This window comes from Aegilops tauschii, chromosome 7 (assembly GCF_002575655.3).
Source record: "Aegilops tauschii subsp. strangulata cultivar AL8/78 chromosome 7, Aet v6.0, whole genome shotgun sequence".
Lineage (NCBI taxonomy): Eukaryota > Viridiplantae > Streptophyta > Magnoliopsida > Poales > Poaceae > Aegilops > Aegilops tauschii.
Window position 1 is genome coordinate 619,723,837 of NC_053041.3, and position 20,766 is coordinate 619,744,602.

Here is a 20,766-nt window from a genome sequence, read left to right on the forward strand (position 1 = left end):
GGTTCGTGACTGAACCGGGACTAATGTGAATATTGCCCTGTGACGAAAGCCCTGTTTTGTACTAGTGTAATAGAACTTCACAGGCATGTCAACCCCTTGTTTATTCTCCAATTTTAGCCCTAGCATTGAAGGAAGCCCAACCCTCTCATGAACAGACTTTAGAGTGAAGCTCATTGATGATGGCACTGTTAGCAGTCAGAAACTATATAAGCGAGGCTATTCCGCCTTCTTGGCCCTCTTAAATAGCTTGTACATACCTGTTTTAGAGTCAAGAGAAAAAATTGATATCAACTAAGCATATCTAAAATCCATCATAATACATACAAAGAATGTGTTACATCTGAAATAAAATGGAACATGCAAATTAGATAGTTACTTATAAAGATAGCATTTTGTATTGTTGCACACTTTATATGTAGCAGCATTACAAGTGAGGTCACGACATTTTTCTTTTGCAAGGGAGCACTAGTGAACAATCTCACTCTTTTTCCTTGGCTTCCTGGCTTGAGATCACTTCACTTGTTGATATCTCCATTGGCTTCCTCCGGTGCTTTGTCCTTCCCTTTGTCTTCCTCCTTGGCTTTCTTCACCTCTGCCTCCTCTTTCTCCTTGGCTTTGTTTGCTGCAGCCTCCATGGCGGCCGCAGCATCCTCTTTGGCCTCTTTGAGCGCCTCAATGAGGCTTGTCAAGCACTCGTCGGGCTCCCTCCTTTTCTTCTTTGACATGGGCATCAGGTTCTCTGCAACGTCGGCAGACGACATGTCTATCTCCTTGAGTAGACGCTAAATTTCCGCAAAGAGCTAATGCTCGATGACATCTAGGTAGTTTTTGGCGAGCAGCTTGAAGCCCTTGAAGCGGCAGTAGGACATCTCGATGTGCTTGTCCATCCCGCCCCTCTGGATCAACGCCTGGTCTAGCTTCTCCTTGTGTTTGGTGGTGAAGATGATGATCCGCTCACCTCCGTAAGCAGACCACAGCCAGTCAATAAAGTTAAGCAGGCCTGAGAGCGTCACCTTGGTGACGTCGTCCTTCTCCGGCTCTACCGGTAGCATGGGCTTGTCATCATTCTTGGAGTCCTTGTTTCTTGCGGTCTTCTTGTCCTTGCGACGTTTTCCCATGAGGTCGACGGAGCAGTCAATGTCCTCTATGAAGATGATGGACTTGCCCGTGGTCTCGATGAAGAGCTTCCGCAACTTGGTGTTGTTCTTGAATGTTGTGAGCTCGAGGTCGTAGATGTCGTAGTCAAGGAAGTTGGCCATGAAGGCGATCATGGTGGACTTGCCGGTGTTGGGCTATCCATAGAGGAGGTACCCATGCTTCCATGCCTTGCCGACCTTGGCGTAGTATTCCTTGCTCTCCTTGGATGCCATGAGGTCGTCAATGACGGCCTCCTTCTCATCAGGGTGCATGACGAGCGTGTCAAAGGTGGCAGGGTGCTCGAAGGGGATGAAAGGAAGGTAGGAGCCCTGGAGAAGTCGTCAATGGCCTCCTCATGGTGGTCCCAGAGAAGTCGTCATTGACCTCCTCGTGGTCATCAGCGGAGACCCGGAGGTTCTTGCTGTCCTTCCCGAGCTCGGCCTTGAGCTTGCGTGCACGGTGGGCGCAGGCATCGCTGAGGTAGGCTTCGACGGCGGGGACGAAGTACCTCTGCTGGAAGCGCTCGATGCCATACTAGGACTAGAGATGGTGATCTGGAGATAGTGACCTGGATTGGACTGGATATGTGTGTACGTGTTGCGTATAGTATATAATACCAATGATTCTGGGGGTGATTTGCTTAGGTTGAAGCTAACTAGCCAAGCGTCGTCGTCGTTAGTGCCGGAGCAGATGACGAGGAGCTCCGAGGAGAACCAGTTGAGCAGGTTAGCTGGGTTTTTTTCTGAGCAACGGCAGGTTAGCTGGTGGGCAGAATGAAGAGGAGGTGGCACAGCGAGCGTTTAGAGCATCTCCAGCCACGCCCCCAACAGGCCCCCCAGGCCACTTTTTCGGCGCCGGCGTAAAAAAAACGCCCCAGCCGCGGCCCCAGGACGCCGAAAATCGTCGGTGCAAGGGAAAAGCGCGGCTGGCCCACACCGTCAGGGGAAAAGTCAAGGTTTTCTTCCCCGACTCGCCTCCCACCCCCCGCGCCCTTGGCCGCCACTAGCTATATCCCGGCGCCGCCCGCCGCCCGTCACCGCTAGATAGCCATTCCCCGCCAGAAAAATAGCAGAGCTTCGCCGCGGCAGCCCCTCCAACAGCAGCTGGGCGTTTCCGGCCGCCGTTTCCGGCCGCGGAGGGGCAGTTTAGCGGCGGGTACACGCCCACCGGGCGCAAGCTGTTCGGCGATTTGCCTGCCTCGGCGATGGACTCGGATGACGAGGAAGCGCTCGCCGCGCTGCTGGAGGAGGAAGCCGAGGCTGACGTCCAGGAAGAAGAGCATCTCATGGTGCTCGCCACCCTCGCCCAGCTGCTGGCGAGCAATGAAAAGCCGCGGCGAGGTGGGTCGGCGTCGGGGCGGGTGAAAGCAAAGAACCGACATCGTCTCGAAGGCTACTACATGCTCTACTCCGACTACTTCGCCGATGCTCCACTTCACGGCGAGAAAACATTTCGGGGCCGTTATCGGATGAGTCGAAAGCTCTTCCTCAGGATTGTGAATTCCATCCGGGAGTTCGACAACTACTTCAAGTGCAAGATGGATTGCACCGGCGCCCTTGGATTCACCTCCATCCAGAAGTGCACGACAGCGATGAGGATGCTTGCATACGGAGCTCCTGGGCGCATGGCCGAGTCCACCAGCATAGAGTGTTTCTACAAGTTCTGTCGGGCAGTGGTGGCAGTGTTTGGACCGCAATACTTGAGAACACCCAATGCGGAAGACACTGCTCGGATCCTAGCACAGAATACAACAAGAGAATTTCCTGGGATGCTTGGAAGCATCGACTGCATGCATTGGAAATGGAAGAATTGCCCATTTGCTTGGCAGGGGATGTACAAAGGCGCCAAAGGCGGTTGCAGTGTGGTACTTGAGGCGGTGGCCACACAGGACCTCTGGATTTGGCACTCCTTCTTTGGTATGCCAGGAACTCACAATGACATCAACGTGCTGCAGTGCTCTCCTGTCTTTGCCAAGCTTGTTGAAGGTCATTCTCCTCCGGTGAACTTCGAGATCAATGGGCGGCACTACAACAAGGGGTACTATCTAGCTGATGGCATCTATCCGAGATGGTCGACATTTGTGAAGACGATCTCAAACCCTGTGGCAGGAGGCAAGAACGCCTGGTTTGCGAAGATTCAGGAGGCTTGCAGGAAGGATGTCGAGCGGGCATTTGGTGTGCTCCAATCTCGATTTGCTGTTGTTCGGTACCCCGCTCAGACCTGGTCCAAAGATCAAATGTGGGAGATTATGACTTGCTGTGTCATCTTGCACAACATGATCATCGAGTGCGAGCAAGAAGACCCAGTGTTTGACACTGAACCATACTACAAGCAGGGTCCTCTAGCCGAAGTTGATCACCAGCTACCGGCAACCTGGACTGCCTATCTCAGTATGCGTCAGGAGATCCGAGAGCCACAGGTTCATCATCAACTGCAGAAAGATCTGATTGAGCACCTACGGAGGCTCAAGGGGGACGCCGTGTGATGAAATATGAGTTTTTATTTGTTGAACTATATAATTTGTATTGAACTATTTGTTGTTGTACTATTTTGTTGAAGTATTTGATTTTTCTGTGATGAAATATGTGATAAGAAAAAATTGTGTTGATAATTGAACGCCAAGACACGGCGAACCACGCCGAATATGGGCCTATTCTCGCCCATATGGGCCCTTTATTTGCCGAAATGGGGCTGAAAAGTGGGCCAATTTCGGCGCCTGGGGGCGAGCTGGGGGCGACCACTGGGCGCACAACCGCCCCCAGCGCAGATTGTATCGCCGGCTCGCCCCCAGGGGGCGATTTTTATGCGTCCTGGGGGGGCAACGACTGGAGATGCTTTTAGCTGCTGCTGGCCGGGAACGAGCACATCGCTCGGTTCGCCGTATGCTTTTTAGTACCACATCACTCGCGTTGGAGCCTACTTCGCTGTCTAAATAGTCTGGTAGCGACACACGTTTCGCCGAGGACGCAAAGCATATACACCAGCTTGCTGGTCCAGGGTCTATCGAGGCAAAAAACAGTCATCACATACTTCTGGCCGGGCCAGGCCATGGGCCTGTCACCTTAAGTTGCTGTTAAGTCGTGCATGACGGGCGCCAAGAGTATGGATTGGCATCAGTCTTTTTTTCCTAAGACTTCACTTTTATTTTTTCAAAATATCAACATCTATTATAAAAAGGAAAAGCATTGAAATCAGTCGGATGATGAATGCGCTTCATAAGCCGGGAGCAACTAGTTAACGAGCGGTTCGGGAGCGCTCCGCGCGTGACAAGTGTCGCGCGCGGAGCGCTCCCGCAAGGGAAAACCAATTGCGCGGTTGGTTCCCGGTTTTTCCTTTCCGGTTTGTGGTTGGGTGCGTTTTGCAGTATGACCCTCGAACTACCAGAATTTTCCGTTTTCCCTTTCCGCGCGAAAACACAAAAAAAATACCAGCTCGCGCGGTTGGTTCCCTGTTTCCCTTTCCTGTTTCCCTTTCCTGTTTCCCTTTTTGTTCCCATTATATTTCCGGGTAATGGAGATTTATGGGTAGTTACGGGCGGGGACTACCAACACTATCAAATATGACCTTTCAAGTAAAGAAAAAAGCAACTTTTTAATGTAAAACGGCAGTCTCCAGAATCATTCAATCGTGTGACTTCTTTATAGGCCCAGGTGAACACTAGGAGAGGCACGGGTGTATAATAACTTTACTAGATTGAAGAAAAGTGCCTCCGGCTCGCCTTCGGCTCGTTCAATTTTCATAAACATCTTGAAGGGGGGGGCATAGGTCGAAGTGTGTGTTGGTCGTGCGGCGTGCTGGTTCGTGCGGCGCGTTGTATGTCGTGGTGTGGCACGGCGGCTCCGGCGTGAGGGAACCTCCGGCTCGCCTTCGGCTCGTTCAATTTTCATAAACATCTTGAAAGGGGGGGGGGCCTAGGTCGAAGTGTGTGTTGGTCGTGCGACGTGCTGGTTCGTGCGGTGCGTTGTACGTCGTGGTGTGGCACGGCGCCTCCGGCGCGAGGGAACCTCCGGCTCGCCTTCGGCTCGTTCAATTTTCATAAACATCTTGAAGGAGGGGGGCATAGGTCGAAGTGTGTGTTGGTCGTGCGGTGTGCTGGTTCGTGCGGCGCGTTGTATGTCGTGGTGTGGCACGGCGCCTCCGGCTCGCCTTCGGCTCGTTCAATTTTCAAAAACATCTTGAAGGGGGGGGGCATAGGTCGAAGTGTGTGTTGGTCGTGCGGTGTGCTGGTTCGTGCGGTGCGTTGTACATCGTGGTGTGGCACGGCGCCTCCGGCGCGAGGGAACCTGCGTGTTTAATTTTTATATAGCAGGTTGTGCAAAAGGCAAGCTGCTTTGTTTCGAAAGGCACGGGTTTGAAGCATGTGCAATCACGTCTGCTTACGAGCTAGGTTTGTGCGTGCATTCACATGTGTGTATACTACGAAGGCATTGGTATGTTGTCTCCGGAGGCACGGGTTTGAAGCATGTGAAGTCACGTGAAGTCATTGGTATGTTGCCTCCAGAGACACGGGTTTGAAGCATGTGAAGTCACGTGTGCGTAGGAGCTAGTCACGGTTGAGGCGTTCTTGGTATTTGTGTGTGGATATTGCCCGGATGCATGGTGACCCAGGCTTTGGTGGCACAAGGCCATGTCACCTCTGGAGGCACGGGAGGGTGGTCTCCAGAGTCACGCGTAAGGGTATGTGTGTGTGTGTGTGGATATTGCCCGGAGGCATGGTGACCCAGGGTTTGGTGGCACAAGGCCACGGGAGGGTGGTTTCCAGAGTCACGCGTAAGGGTTCATTTTGGGAGTCACTGCTGTCGTACAAATAAGAAAAGGCATTGTTGTTTATAGTTTACTGGCACTCTCTGATGATGTAAGAGGCACTGTTGTCGAAATAGTTCTCTTTTCAACATGAACACGCAATTTCTAACTACATTACATAGAAATGTGAGTTATTGATAAACTTTTTTGTCACGTCTAGATAGAATTAGCCTTGCGGGCTAAATCAAAAGTTTTAGTCTTCATTTTTGCTCAAGATCTTGCTAATCTCGTCACCCATTTCACTAGCTTTGACTTCATTCATCTCGCTACTTAAGAGAATGTACATTGCGTCTGTCCTCCAGTCTTCGACCTCATCCTGTGAAATTTTGCGGAGAAGGGAAGTATATTATTAGAGTTTGTGCATATAAGTTGTTTATAAGTAAATCTATATAAACTTACTGTCAAATCTTCCAGGTCTTCGACAAACTTTTCACCATTGTAGAGGAATGCAAGCTTTAAAACAGCAAATGTTGATTCTCCCTTTTCCACCACTGCAACATCTTGCACGGTATGAATCTGCCATCTTGTACCCTTGGCATTCATTGTTTGTCCTAGTATGGTGTTTAAGACTTCTTTAAACCTAGGTACCTGGGAATATTGCATTTTGTAATTAATTGTTTAAATATTGCAACTTGTAAAACTGAAAAAATTGTTATGTATAAATGCTTACGATTGCCGACTTATGAACATGATATTCTTGAAACTGTCTTTCTCTTTCTTTTTTAGCATCTTCATTTTCCTGAAGAACTCGAGATGCTTCTTTTAGATCCAATTTATCCATGTCTATCTTTTCTTTCTCAAATTCCTCCGGAGTCGTTTCTCGAGGATCAATAATGTGAACTTTGTGTTTGTATTTGTCCAGCACATATAGTACATAGCGGTCATGCTTCTCCATTGGAATGAATATCTGCGTACAAAATACTTGTTGCTTAGATGACAGTTTAATATAAAGTAATTTAATAGAACACATTTTTTGTGATTTTGTCATGGAGGAAAGGGTTGTTACCATGTTTGCTGTTGAGAGCTTTTTCCGTTGATTTTCCTTGAGATACATGGGAACCAGCTGATTCTTTGTTTTTTGCAATTTATTTTTAAATTTTGCAATACTAGTTTTGTGTTCCTTTAAATCCGATATATGCTGCAAACAATAATTACGATGAAAAAAACTGTTAGAAAAAAGAGATGTGCAACAATATAAAAAGAGTAGGTGTTGCAATATGGACAATATTTTGCTTCTTAAAAGTTTACCTCTGCAAAGTTTGGGCCTAATATTACTCTGTCGCTCTCATTTGAATCTTGTCCGCTTTCCCAGATTTCTTCTATGTCATCGAGCACCCTCTTTTCCATATGATGTGGTATGTTCGTCTGTGCTGGTCTTGGACCAAATACTGCCTTCAGTTGGGCTCCAGTAAGTTGCGTGATTTCACTGTCCCTGCGGATGTGCCTAAATATAGTTTTGCTGCGATAGGGAGATTAAATAATTTTGGAGGTCACGGTCAGTGAGAAACAGATTTTTACATTATTTTTGGCCTCTGTCCAACTATTTTGAGGTGCAATAGAAAACAACTCACTTTTTGTATTCCTCCTGCCAGTTGTCTCTCATGACTAGATGGAAGAGGTCGGACGCCTCCGTTGTGTGTTGGAAGCAATGAGAATGTTTTGGGTATGGACTGGTGCTTCGTCTTTTTTCCCTTTTAGTTTCATCTGTTTCTGTCAGCGGAAGCAGATATGTAATATGTAAGCTCTTGTGATACGAAAGACATTGGTGAACCGTGGGATGGGTAGGTTATTACAAAAAAAAGATAAGTAGAAATGATTTTCTTACCTTTGTTGGTGGAAAAGAACTTTGAAGTTTCTGGTTTGAATTCTTTGATTCTTCCAGGTAGTTTCTCGCACTTTACTTGGTTTGTTTCACCAAATATGGCTGTAAAAAGGAACTCTGGTTTCCACTCGGCATCTACGTTGCTTTGCTGCATGGAGGTCATTGGATATTCTTTTATTTTTCTTTCATGAGATAATTGAAGTATTCAAGTAGTGCTGCTTGTGAAAATTAAAATTGTTTCTCTCGTACTATTCACTTACATCGAAATCCTCGTCATCTTTTATGAGATCAATGCCATTCCAGTATTTTGCAAATTGAACCATGAAGTGTCCGCATTGGGTACCCTGCTGTTTTGGCACGCAAACTCTGTTAGGTGTTTCTGCTATCCTCGACCAGTTCGGTTCGCCGTTGGCTCGTAGCTCTGCTTCGCCGTAATGCTTCTTCATGAGTGCGTGCATCCTTTTAATCTGTGATTACGGTTTGGTGTTATTGTTGGGTTTTCGCATTAAACAAGGGAATGCAGGAATTGGAAAACCAATTAGAACACAAGGTTGAATTGACGTACCAGTTCTGGGTGATCCTTATGGTGTGTTTTCCATGTATTCTTTCCGTCTTCGTCTCTGTAATTCAGTGAGTCAAGTATGTCGATGGAGCTCGTGTACTTGTTGAGCACGTACATTGTGTAGTGTTTAGCTGTGTTGTGAGGTATCATAATCTGCGGTGTTTGGAGACAGAGTGAGTTAAAGTTCATTCTTGTCAGGAGAATTAAATGACATGTAAATGTGCAATCTGGAGGAAAAATGAATTATGTTTGTATATTTCTATTAAATTACGAGCTTTTTCTTTAAAAGTTCCTTCTCTGTTACAAGGGGTGCAAACTGTTTCAATGCTTCGTCCTCATTGAATTCTGCTAGTCCTCCTTTTCCTCCAATTTTAACACCGAGCATGATCTGCGACCAATTTTTTTTCTACTTTTTTGTACAATCTTTGTAATCACTGAAATGATGCAAGTGTTTTTGTCAAATTGGACTTCATACGTTTGCAAATTCTGTGGGAAGTATGGCTTTATCGGTTGTGTTGTATTGTTGCTGCACTGTCCATTCTTCGAACAATGAGTTTGCGATGGATCCCTCCATCTGTCCATGATCTCCTTTCTGTAGCTGTTCCATCATTTGTTTTCCTGTAATCCAATCGGGCCGCTTCGAGCTAATATATACATTTAGACTGCAAGCAGAAATACATTAGTTAGGTTGGTTTAAAAAGGGGCAACATTTCTTTTTTTTTGTTGTGACAAGAGAAAGTACTTACTCTTACTCTCCGCATTCATCCTGTCCTTCTTTGCTGAATAGGTATTCATGAAGTGCTCTAGCTTTGTTCATAAATTTTAAATCTTCTGGGACAAAAGTAGGAATTTTTCCATGCAGCTTTCTTGAAGGCTTTACCGGTCTCTTCTTGACCGAGATTTTCTTGTCTGAGCTGTTCTCAGATGATGGAGGCATTGAATGTTCTCCCGATTCTTGCTGCAAGATTGTCAGATACAGTGTGGGATCTTTGTTGAATTCATAGCTTTCATGGTCATTCAGCCATGTTTTGATTACATCGAATTCAACGCCCATCTTTACATGCTCGTTGTATTCCTCTAGTTGGAGCGGGTTAAGTCTTGAAAGAAATTCATCAACTTCGTCGTGCTTTTCCATTGTTTTGGGTTTTAGGAACTCTAGAGAGATGGTGCTGGAGGTGCCTTGCTCATTGCTTGTCGAGCCTGTTTCTTTTTGAAGAAGAACATGTTGTTTCTTCTGCTCGGAAACCTGTTCTTTTGTATTTGGTACGTCGTTGCTTGTGCCATCCTCTTTTAAATCAGTGCCTGTTTGTTCAAGTTGCTCTGTGCTCGGGGTATTGCTGTTGATATTTTGCCCGTCCGTTTGCTCTTCAGCATGGTGTGGTATCTTGTCGTCTGGTGGTGGTTGATCTGGTTCTATTGGTGGATCCTTTTCTTCATGGTCAGTGCAAGATTCTTGGGCGACGGCGTGTCTGCTGACATCCATAACCTCTTTGTGTTTACTGGATATATCAATAACTTCATGCTCTTTTGTGGTTGTCGCATGCATAATATGTTCTTTTGGCTCGGGATTTGGCGGAAACTCTTCTAGTACGCAACATTCTGTCTGTTGCATTTCTTTGTCTCCCATATCGACTTCATACTTCAGCATATCTGTTAGAATCAAAAAATAATAATTAAAAAAAGAATATTACTTCTTCTAGTGTGAGAAAATTGTAAGGATTAGTTTCTGAAAAGACTAACCTGTTGTACACTTGATTAATGACAGTTTGGTATTCCCTCTGTGTTGACTGATTAGTTGATATAGAATTTTTTTCCTCAACTCTGGTACTTGTTCTGGCACTAAGGTTGTTGCTGTTCCATCATTGGAGTAGTGCTTCAGGTTCATGTACATATAGAATGCGCAGTCCATTCTGCATGTAGAGGAATGGTACTAGTAGGATTGTTGCATTCAACAAACGAAAAGAAGAGAAGTGTTGGAGCAATGGTAGTGGTAATTGTTGCATTGAAAAGACAAAAGAACAGGATTATTTCAGTGATTGTAGTATTGAATCTTGCATTGAAAAAAAGAAAGAAGTGAAATGTTGGAAGTGCTTACGTGTCTTCTCCTTGAAGTGGCACCTGCAGTTTGACCCTTTTGAAATGGTCGATGCTTTTTTATGAAAGCCGTAGCTCTGTGCTTACATGCTTCCATATTTTCATTAATTTGCTGGTTACATTGTTAAAGAATTCTATTGTGCCTGGATATGCAGTTGAAGAGTCAAGGAGTTCAAAGCGCTGTTTTTGCATGTTAACTGTAATGGTGAAGTAATGACTTGTATTTTCGTCTTGCTCAAACCCGCGCAACGAACATGGTAGAAGGAACTGCAAAACAAATAATAAAAAGAAAATATTTGGAAATCTTCTTATATTTAGAAACATAAAATAAAAAGAGAACTTTTGCATAACATACACGCAAGCTGATCTGCTTACCATGTTATAATCTTGCAGTTTTTCTTCTTCTTGCATGTTGAAAAATGATCTAAGCCTGGCAGGTAGTAATTTTTTTCTAATGTGTTCTTGATCATTATTTCTGTAGCACATTGGATCTTCGTCGTCGGCTTCCTTTATCGAGTGCTTCTTGTTTTGTCACAGATACACAAAGGGAATTTGTATGTTCAGTTATAGGGGAAGTTTATCTATTTATAAAGTCATATATATTGTTTTAAACTTGATTCTTTTGCCGTGATCTTTACGTACAGTGTTGCTTAACGACAGAATCTTTCTCCCTGTGCCATTTAGTTGTTTTCTCAAGATTGTTAGCATGGGCTCGATTGCTTCGGTGCGTACTGATTTACCGACCTTGAAGCTTTCGGCGACATGGCCTAGATTGACATCAAACTTGTTTGTTGTAATGAAAAGCTCATCCCTGCAAAGTATATTTAGAAAAATGTTTTAGTTTACACATGATACAGTCAAAATGATCATGTGTAATAATGTGTTTTGTGTTAGTTGCATGAACTTACATTTCTCTCTGTGTCCATGGCTTGCATACAACGTTGTACAGGTCTTCGATGGCTTTGTTGACGAATCACTATCTTTGTCCCCTTTCTCCATTGTGCCTGCGATGATTTTGAATTTAATGTAAATAATTCCAAGTCACTAGATCACAAGATAGCAATTAAGTTTCTATTGTCTTGCCTGCTTCGATGCTAGAAGATATGTCATGTCCAGTGTTGTTCCTTTCTTGTTCTCCTTCTGCTTCTTGCGGCATGTTATGGTCTTCTTTTTGCATTGTACCCTTTTGTTCAGTTTTTGCTGCATCCTCATTTGAGTCGTCTGTGTCTTTCTTAGCATCATGTTTTTCCTTGTCAACCATCGTGTCTTGCTGGTGGTCTTTTCCGTCTTGTTTTTCAGTCTCGACCTGGTTGGCACTGACCTCTCTGCCAGGGGAATTGGCATCGTACGACGGTGGGTTTTCTTCGATGGTTTCTGCTTCTTTCTATGGAACAATGTGTGTGTTTGCTTCATTGCTTGTATCTCCGTGGTCGCCTTCTTCGTGTTTCTGCGTTATCATTGAAAAAGCATTGAAATAATTTAACTTGCTACTTTATTTTAATTATAGCAGCTGTTATGGGAAAATAGCGAAGCGTTTGGTGCGTTGTTTGAGCTATTTTGATTGTGATTAAGTCGTTTAATTTTGTGGTAATATTTTATGCAACTTCACTTGTTGAGCTGTCGTTGGTGATGCTGACTGTTCCACCCGTTTTTCATCGAGTGTAGTTTCTTGGGTGTCCTCCTGTTCTTTGTTTTGGTGTTCATCGTGACTGTCATGGTTTTTGTCTTGCAGCTGTTCAATCATAAAGGTGGCTAAGTTTGAGTGCATTTTAGTTCTCATGGAACTACTTTATATTTTCGTAGAATCAGCTTATGTAACTTTGCCTCCTCAATCGTTGCTGCTGAATGTTGTGCTTGTTCTTCGTTGAGTGGAGGTTTTTGGGCATCTTCTTCTTCTTTCTTTTGTAGTTCATCGTCGCTGCCGTCATTTTTGTCTTGTAGCTTTTGAAACACACAGGTGGCTAAGTGGCAGTGCATTTGAGGTTCCACATAGCTATTTTATACTTTGATAGGATCAATGTATGTAACTTTACCTTTTCAGTCATTGTTGCTGCTGCCCTCTCTGCTGCGTGTTTTTCGGTGAGTGAATATTTTGGGGCTTGGTCCTCTGTTACGTTGATGACCGCCTTTTGAAGAACATGTTGCCCTTCTTCAGTGTCCTCCTTTTGCTCATTGGTCTCCTTTTTCTGCGATGCAGGAATGTAGTGAAATGTCAAATGCGTGTTTTTGAACTATAAGTTCATGAAGAGGTATTATGTGTTTTCACCTCTGCATTTGTTGTTGTTACTGCTGATTTTTTGTTCAGTGGTGGTTTTGGGTCCTTCTCTTGCTCTTTATTTTGCTGTTCATCGTCACTGACCTTGTTTTTTTCTTGTAGCTGTTCAAACATAGAGGCGGCAAAGTGAGAGTCCATTGGAGTGAATACAAATGTGGTAGGTTTGAGTTTATTTGATTGTGCAGGCAGCAATTTTATAATTTCATAGTTGCAGGTTTCGTAAGTTTACCTTTTCAGTCGTTGACGCTGCCCCTGTCTCTGGTACCTGTTGTTTGGTGAGTGAATTTTTTGTGGCTTGGTCTTCAGTGGCATTATTGTCTATCGTTTGAAGAACATGTTCGGGTTGTTCATTGGGCTCCTCTGGTTGTGTTTGATGGTCTTGATTGTTGATGGTTTCTTGAGCTTCTTGTGCCTGCACCAACACAAAAAATATTTAAGAAATGGGTGCATTTCTGACTGTTCAGTTACAATTTTTTTGTAAGACCTCTATCTCTGGAGTTGCAGGACTGTCTACTGCTTGTACTACGGCTTCTCCTTGTCTCGTGTTGTCCTCTAGTTTTTCTTGTTGAATGTCTATTCTAGTGCTTTTGCATGCTTCCTCTTCCCGTTTAATAAAAATTGAAATTATATATTGAACTTCATTTGTGTCTGAGCTTTGTAACCTCACCTCTTCAGATGTTGTTGTTTGAAGTTCTTGATCTTCGAGATCAGCGTACTCGTTTGTTTCCTGCATTTGTTCAAAGAAAAGGGTGAGACATCCCTTATAATCTTTGTATTGCCGTGGCTGGGTGTATTAGGTAGTTCAGACATCATAAAAATATTTTGAAAAGTGGTTGTTGTTGTTGAATTTTTACCTCCGTGTTGATGACTGGGTTATTTGTGCCTGCATCTACTGTTTCTTTGTCAGGTATAACAGTCTCTAGTTTCTCATCGGCTGGGATGTCTTGTGCTTTATCCTTTGTACTCGTGATGGTGATCTGCAATGTTGTGGCACTGGAAATCTCTTGTACACAAAGTTCCTGTTCTTCTGTGACGCCTTCGTCTGTTTGAGGTTCACTATGGGGTTCAATTTCAACACGGGTTGTCTCTTGGTCTTGCAGTGCTTGTGATACCTGGAGATCAAACATTATGAGTTTGCGGTTCACTTTCTTTCCTGTCATTTATGAGTTTTCGGTGTGGGTAATAGTGGGCTATGGAAGTTTACCTCCTCTTCATTGTTTTCTTCTTCTTTGTTGTTTGTTATGCTAATGGTTGATTGTGGGTTAGCCTCTTGCATTTGGTTGGCGGGGCTGCTGACTTGATTGTTCTTCAGCTGAGCCTATATTTTGTTGGAGGTTTGTCAGTTAACTTATAACTCTATACAGTTTTGAAAGAAAAAATGGATGTTCATACTGACCTCTTCACAGGTTCTGACGTCGATCGGATCTTGTGCTTGTGTCGGGGTAGTTGTTGTTGTAGCATTGTCTGTTGGGAGGTTGCTTTGTTTGTTCCGTTCATTCGTGTTTTTGGGGTTGTTGACACCATCCTGCTGTTGGAGTTCATCTTGGCCTGGCGTGCTATTGGTACGTTCCTGAAAGCATTGAGGCAGTTCTTTTCAGTTCAGGTATGAAAACAGGGGTTTGCTTTAGGGTGCGTATGGCACCATGCATTACTATTTACTTACCTGTTTTTGCCACTTTATCTTGTTCTTGTCAATGCCTATGTCCCTTGATTTTGTTCTTCTCTTCCTCTCTTCGTCTTCTTCTTTTTTTTTCTCCTTTCTCTTGGTTCTGTTGTGGCTACGATTTCATTCGTGCGGTTGGCATCGGCTAGTCTACTTGAGGCTGCTGGATCTGCTTGCTCTAGTGTCTGCAGGGTCGCGTTGTCTGTCAGGTACCTTGTGCAAACTATGTCCTGAAATTGTCTGAGTTGTTCTAATGAATCCATCAGGGCAATTGTTTGTTGCACGACTAGGTTCTTGTTTTTTTCATCCAATATCTTTTCCTGTTCGTTGCATTGGTGTTCAGCCCTGGTGGTTACTGCGGGCATCAGTTCTGCTTCATGGAGTACTTTTTCCAACAATTTGTTTATCCTTTGGAATCTTTCTTTTGCTCCTGTGCTGATGCTTTTGTTTGGTTCCCTGCTTCGACTGGTGCCGACACGTGGTTTACTCCGGCGTTTGGGTGGAGGTGGTTGCAGTTTGGTCATGTTCTGGTGTTGCTGTTGTTTGCGATGTTCTACTGCTATCTGGTGAATTGAAGACGAAGTTGATGCTGTGTTGGCATAGAAGATCCTCTCTGCTGTTCCTTTCCATGTCTGTATCGTTTTGGTGTAATGTAGTTGATTAGAATGGAATCCGTTTTCAAAAAGGGAAGGACTGATTTATGTACAATATAGCTATACCTGTATTTTGCCAAATTCATAGTCATCTGGTCGTGCTCTTCTGTCCCTTTTCATGTCTGCTCTAGCTATTTTCGCTAGGTCACTCTCTTTGAGATGGTTTGCTCGTGGTAATGAGGTCTTGTCCATTGTCTTTGCAATCTTCCGCATTTCTTTTGTGTTGGTTGGCAGCAGCAGGGAGTCGAGGTACATGATTACTGGCCCCTGTGCCAAACCATTGACATGCTTTTTGTTCTTTTCTTCCCGAGGCAAATTTCTGTGTTTCTGCCATATCTTGGCTCCTTCCTTAATACATTCGACGATTACCTCGCAGAAATCCATCTTTACCATCTCTGGATTGTCCATGTCCTCTACCATTATAGCTTGTCGGGCGAAGATAGCGGCGCTTGACCCGCAGACAACGTTGTGGACTGGCTTGAAGCCAAGGTCTGACATCAGTTCTTTCATTGAACTTGGGCTCTTCGTTCGCCTTGGTGCTGACTTTTCCGTGCCGTTTGGGTATCCAAACACCTTGTGTATAGCTTCCTTGGTAATCTTGATTTTCTTGTCTTCGGTACCATCACTAAAGGTTATTGTCATGCTTTCTGTGTCCAGGTTGTCGTAGATGTGTGCTGCAAGTGGTCTGCAGATGGAGCCCATTATTTTGCAGTTCTCTATGCTGCCAAATCCTGCCGTCCTAATATCTTGCTTGTGACGGTCTTTAAGTAAATTCCATGCTTTCTTGACATGAGCGAATGCTGCCCCTGCCTTGATTTGGCATTTCTCTTCGTCAACTGTTGGTGCTGCCAATTCTTTTCCGCTTGTCTTTCTCCTCTTTCTGTCCTTCTGTCCTGATTTGTTCTGTTTCAGAAGACAAAAAGAAAGGGTTTCGTTAGAAAGGAACGTTAGATCCTAAGTGCTGAATAGTGGTATTCAAAATTAGTACATAAGTGTGTTTTTACATCGTCGTCATGTTCTGCGTCGCTGTCATGCTCTTCGGCATCATCGTCGTCTGTAGGAATGAAATCTGCATCATGTTCCCTGTCATCGTCGTCATCATTGGTATCTGAACCTTTGCTGTTGGTATCATCTTGTTCTTTTTCTACCCTTTGTCGTTTGTTTTTCTTCTTGCGTTCACCTTGTTTCTTCATGGCGGTTGGTGCTGTTGGCGGGAGTACCATTAGAGGTAATGGTTGATGCTGCAATGTACTAGTGTCGACCATGTTTTCAGCATTGTCCTTTTGCTTTTGCCTTTTTGCTCCAGGAGTAAAAACAGTGCTTGTATCTAATTTTCTCTTTTTTTTGCTTGTTGCTAGATGTTTAATCCTGTTGAGCCTGGTGTAAGTTATCATTTCTTCCGCAGGTGGTTTGTTCCTCATGTTTTGTTCTGTGTCCTTTTCTGATGAATGAGGAGACATGCTGCCTGTTTCTGCGCTTTGAATATCACCGTCTTCGTGTCCTGTATAATGACCAGGTAACAAAAAAGGATGTTCTTTTTGTCCGAAAATAGTTGATACACATTTAAAATATATATCTTCCATGATTATGCATATGGAATGTGAAACTCCCAAAGGGGATTTTTAGTTTTCTTTTCTTGGGTTAAGAAGGTTATTACTATTGTTACCGATTGAGCTAATCAGGGGATGGAAGAAAATATTAATTATGGTTATGAGTACAGCTGGGGTAGTGAAGTTAGGGTGAAGCATTTTCTGAGACAAAAATGCACTCTGCAGGTGAGATTTCATAACGGGAGGAATATCATCAATGATAGTTCAAGATTTATTGGGTAAGTTAAACTGTTTTTGAATTAAAAATAAGATAGTGTGCGAACATTTTTAATGTATTCTATAAAGAAATATATAAAAAGTGGCAGGTAGTTTTATTTGTAGACATAGTTAAGTTATTGTTGTCAAGGATAGCGGTTAAGTTATTAATATCTCAATATAGTTTTTTGTAGATGGACAGTGGAGACTTTTTGCTCAAACCTTTGACAGGAGCTTGCTGGATTGCATGCTCTTCAGCAGGGTCTTCGTCAGTATTTTGCTGGGTTTTAGCTTCTTCGTGAGGATTTGTCATTGCTGCATAAAAAATGGGCAGGTGTTAGAAGCAGAGTCGAGTGTCACAGGAAAAAAACCTGCGTGGTGTGAAAACAAATTTGCATGGATAGAGAGGCATGGGTTGTTTTACCCTAGAAGCACAGGGTACACCTATTCTTTGTTTACGGTATTTCACACCAGAGGCACTTAATTTGAAAAACGGTTACATTGACGGGACAAGGGATGCAGAAAATCTCATACGGTTATCAGTTTTGGCCTCTCAGGATGCTTGCGGGGTTTGGATCTATCGACGTATTCTAGTTACTGATGTTTCAGGTTTTTTACCTTTGAGCACAAATCGTATGGCGAAAATCCCAGGGCGGAGAGCAGTAGCATTTCTATTAAATCTCATATCCGCGCTCGTTCAATTTGTTAGGCAAATTGATTTAGGTTATTAGAAAACTCCTTGGTAGCGGTGGCTAGGGTTGCTGTTCCTGGAAGTGGAAAAATCACTACGATCTACCCGGTGGAATGGAGTGGGATAGAATGATAATTACCTTCAATTACTTGTACTGTGTTTTTCGCTTCCATCCGCTTATTGTGTCGTTGCTCCATTTTTGTTGCGATTTCCGCCGCCGCTATTGAAGTCCTCGCCGTCGGTCGCCGCAGCCGGCGGGGTTATTGGTGTTGTCGCGGGCAGAGTTTGGCTGTTTGTATGTGCGATTTGAGTGTGGTTGGCGAACGCGGTGGCGGTTGTCCGGTGACGCGAACTCGATTTCGAGTTTGTGTTTGTGTGCAGAAGGAAGGAGGAGAGCGTGCGGGAGTGATGAAGGTTTCGAGATTTACTTTGCGGAAGGGGAAGCAAGCTAGTAGAAGAGGGAGGGAGAGATGGAAACCATCGAACCGTCTCTAATATTCAACCGTCCGTTTGGGCATCAAGATTCGTTATGCTTGGCTTGGGTTTTTTTGTGTGCTACAGTATTTTTTTTAGTGTTGAGACTGTTAGTGCTGAAGTGGAGCCTCTCTACAGGCATGTGGATGCAGGCACACGAGGCACATAAGTGCAGGTTCTATAGGCACGTGGATGCAGGCACAGGAGGCACCGAAGTGCAAGTTCTACAGGCACTTCCAGAGGGAAGCACAGGAGGCACGGAAGTGTGGGTTCTACAGGCAGTTGGAGAAGCACGGGACAGGCCAGTGTCACGTGAGGCACGTGGATGTAAGCACCGGAGGCACGGAAATGCAGCTAACACAGGCACGGACATGCTGCTTCTCGAGGCACGGGTATCAACTCAGTGGATGCAGTACAAGAGTGCGGTGGCAGAGGCATGTGTTAGAATGCTCGGTAAAAGAGGCATGGTTGTGAAGTTTCAGGAGCGATGCGGGCGTGGCAGTGGGACCATGTAAGAGTCACAGCGCATGTTACGTTAGGCACGTGAGGCATGTTGGTTCAGGCACGGAAGGCAGAAAAGGTGAATCCACAACAGGCACGTACGTGTGTTTTCTCAAGTCACGGGTGTGCACTCTCTGGATGCACAAACGTGTGGCGGCAGAGGCATGGGTCCGACTACTCGGTTACAGAACCACGTTCGTGAAGTCACGTGAGGTGTGGCATTACGGGGCACGTAAGAGTCTGGGCGAGTGACACGTGCGGCACGTGGGTGCAGGTACGAGTAGGCACAGAAATGAAGGCACCACGTTTGTGAAGTCACGTGGTAGTGCTGAAGTGGAGCCTCTCTACAGGCATGTGGATGCAGGCACACGAGGCACGTAAGTGCAGGTTCTACAGGCCTGTTGACGCAGGCACAGGAGGCCAGTGTCGTGTGAGGCGCGTCATGGCTGTGAAGTCCCACAAACACAAAGGCACGCTGGTTCAGGCACGGAAGGCAGAAAAGGTAAATCCACAACAGGCACGTACGTGTGTTTTCTCAAGTCACGGGTGTGCACTCTCTGGATGCACAAACGTGTGGCGGCAGATGCATGGGTCCGACTACTCGGTTACAGAACCACGTTCATGAAGTCATGTGAGGTGTGGCATTACGGGGCACGTAAGAGTCTCGGCGGGTGGCACGTGAGGCACGTGGGTGCAGGTACGTGTAGGCACAGAAATGAAGGCACCACGTTTGTGAAGTCACGTGGTAGTGCTGAAGTGGAGCCTCTCTACAGGCATGTGGATGCAGGCACACGAGGCACAGAAGTGCAGGTTCTACAGGCACGTTGACGCAGGCATAGGAGGCCAGTGTCGTGTGAGGCGCGTATATGTAAGCAGCGGAGGCACGGAAATGAAGCAAACACAGGCACGGGCATGCTGCTTCTCGACGCACGGGTATCAACCCTGTGGATGTAGTACAAGAGTGCGTTGGGAGAGGCATGTGTTAGAATGCTTGGTTAAAGAGGCATGGCTATGAAGTCTCACAAACACAAAGGCACGTTGGTTCAGGCACGGAAGGCAGAAAAGGTGAATCCACAACAGGCACGTACGTGTGTTTTCTCAAGTCATGGGTGTGCACTCTCTGGATGCACAAACGTGTGGCGGCAGAGACATGGGTCCGACTACTCGGTTACAGAATCACGTTCGTGAAGTCACGTGAGGTTTGTCATTACGGGGCACGTAAGAGTCCGGGCGAGTGGCACGTGAGGCACGTGGGTGCAGGTACGTGTAGGCACAGAAATGAAGGCACCACGTTTGTGAAGTCACGTGGCAGTGCTGAAGTGGAGCCTCTCTACAGGCATGTGGATGCAGGCACACGAGGCACGGAAGTGCAGGTTCTACAGGCACGTTGACGCAGGCACAGGAGGCCAGTGTCCTGTGAGGCGCGTGGATGTAAGCAGCGGAGGCACGAAAATGAAGCCAACACAGGCACGGGCATGCTGCTTCTCGAGGCACGGGTATCAACCCTGTGGATATAGTACAAGAGTGCGTTAGGAGAGGCATGTGTTAGAATGCTCGGTTAAAGAGGCATGGCTGCGAAGTCTCACAAACACAAAGGCACGTTGGTTCGTGCAAGGAAGGCCGAAAAGGTGAATCCACAACAGGCACGTACGTGTGTTTTCTCAAGTCACGAGTGTGCACTCTCTGGATGCACAAACGTGTGGCGGCAGAGGCATGGGTCCGACTACTCGGTTACAGAACCACGTTCGTGAAGTCACGTGAGGTGTGGCATTACGGGGCACGTAAGAGTCTGGGCGAGTGACACGTGAGGCACGTGGGTGCAGGTACATGTAAGCACAGAAATGAAGGTACCACGTTTGTGATGTGACGTGGTAGTGCTGAAGTGGAGCCTCTCTACAGGCATGTGGATGCAGGCACACGAGGCTCGGAAGTGCAGGTTCTACAGGCACGTTGACGCATGTACACGAGGCCAGTGTCATGTGAGGCGCGTGGATGTAAGCAGCGGAGGCACGGAAATGAAGGCAACACATGCACGGGCATGCTGCTTCTCGAGGCACGGGTATCAACCCTGTGGATGTAGTACAAGAGTGCGTTGGGAGAGGCATGTGTTAGAATGCTCGGTTAAAGAGGCATGGCTGTGAAGTCTCACAAACACAAAGGCACGTTGGTTCAGGCACGGAAGGCAGAAAAGGTGAATTCACAACAGGCACGTACGTGTGTTTTCTCAAGTCACGGGTGTGCACTCTCTGGATGCACAAACGTGTGGCGGCAGAGGCATGGGTCCGA

At 45.6% G+C, this 20,766-nt stretch overlaps 1 pseudogene; it reads right to left on the minus strand.

The window, feature by feature from the left end:
- Nucleotides 1-515: 515 nt before the first annotated feature.
- Nucleotides 516-20,766, minus strand: part of LOC141027519 (AAA-ATPase At3g28580-like) — a 142,400-nt pseudogene continuing 122,149 nt past the window's right edge.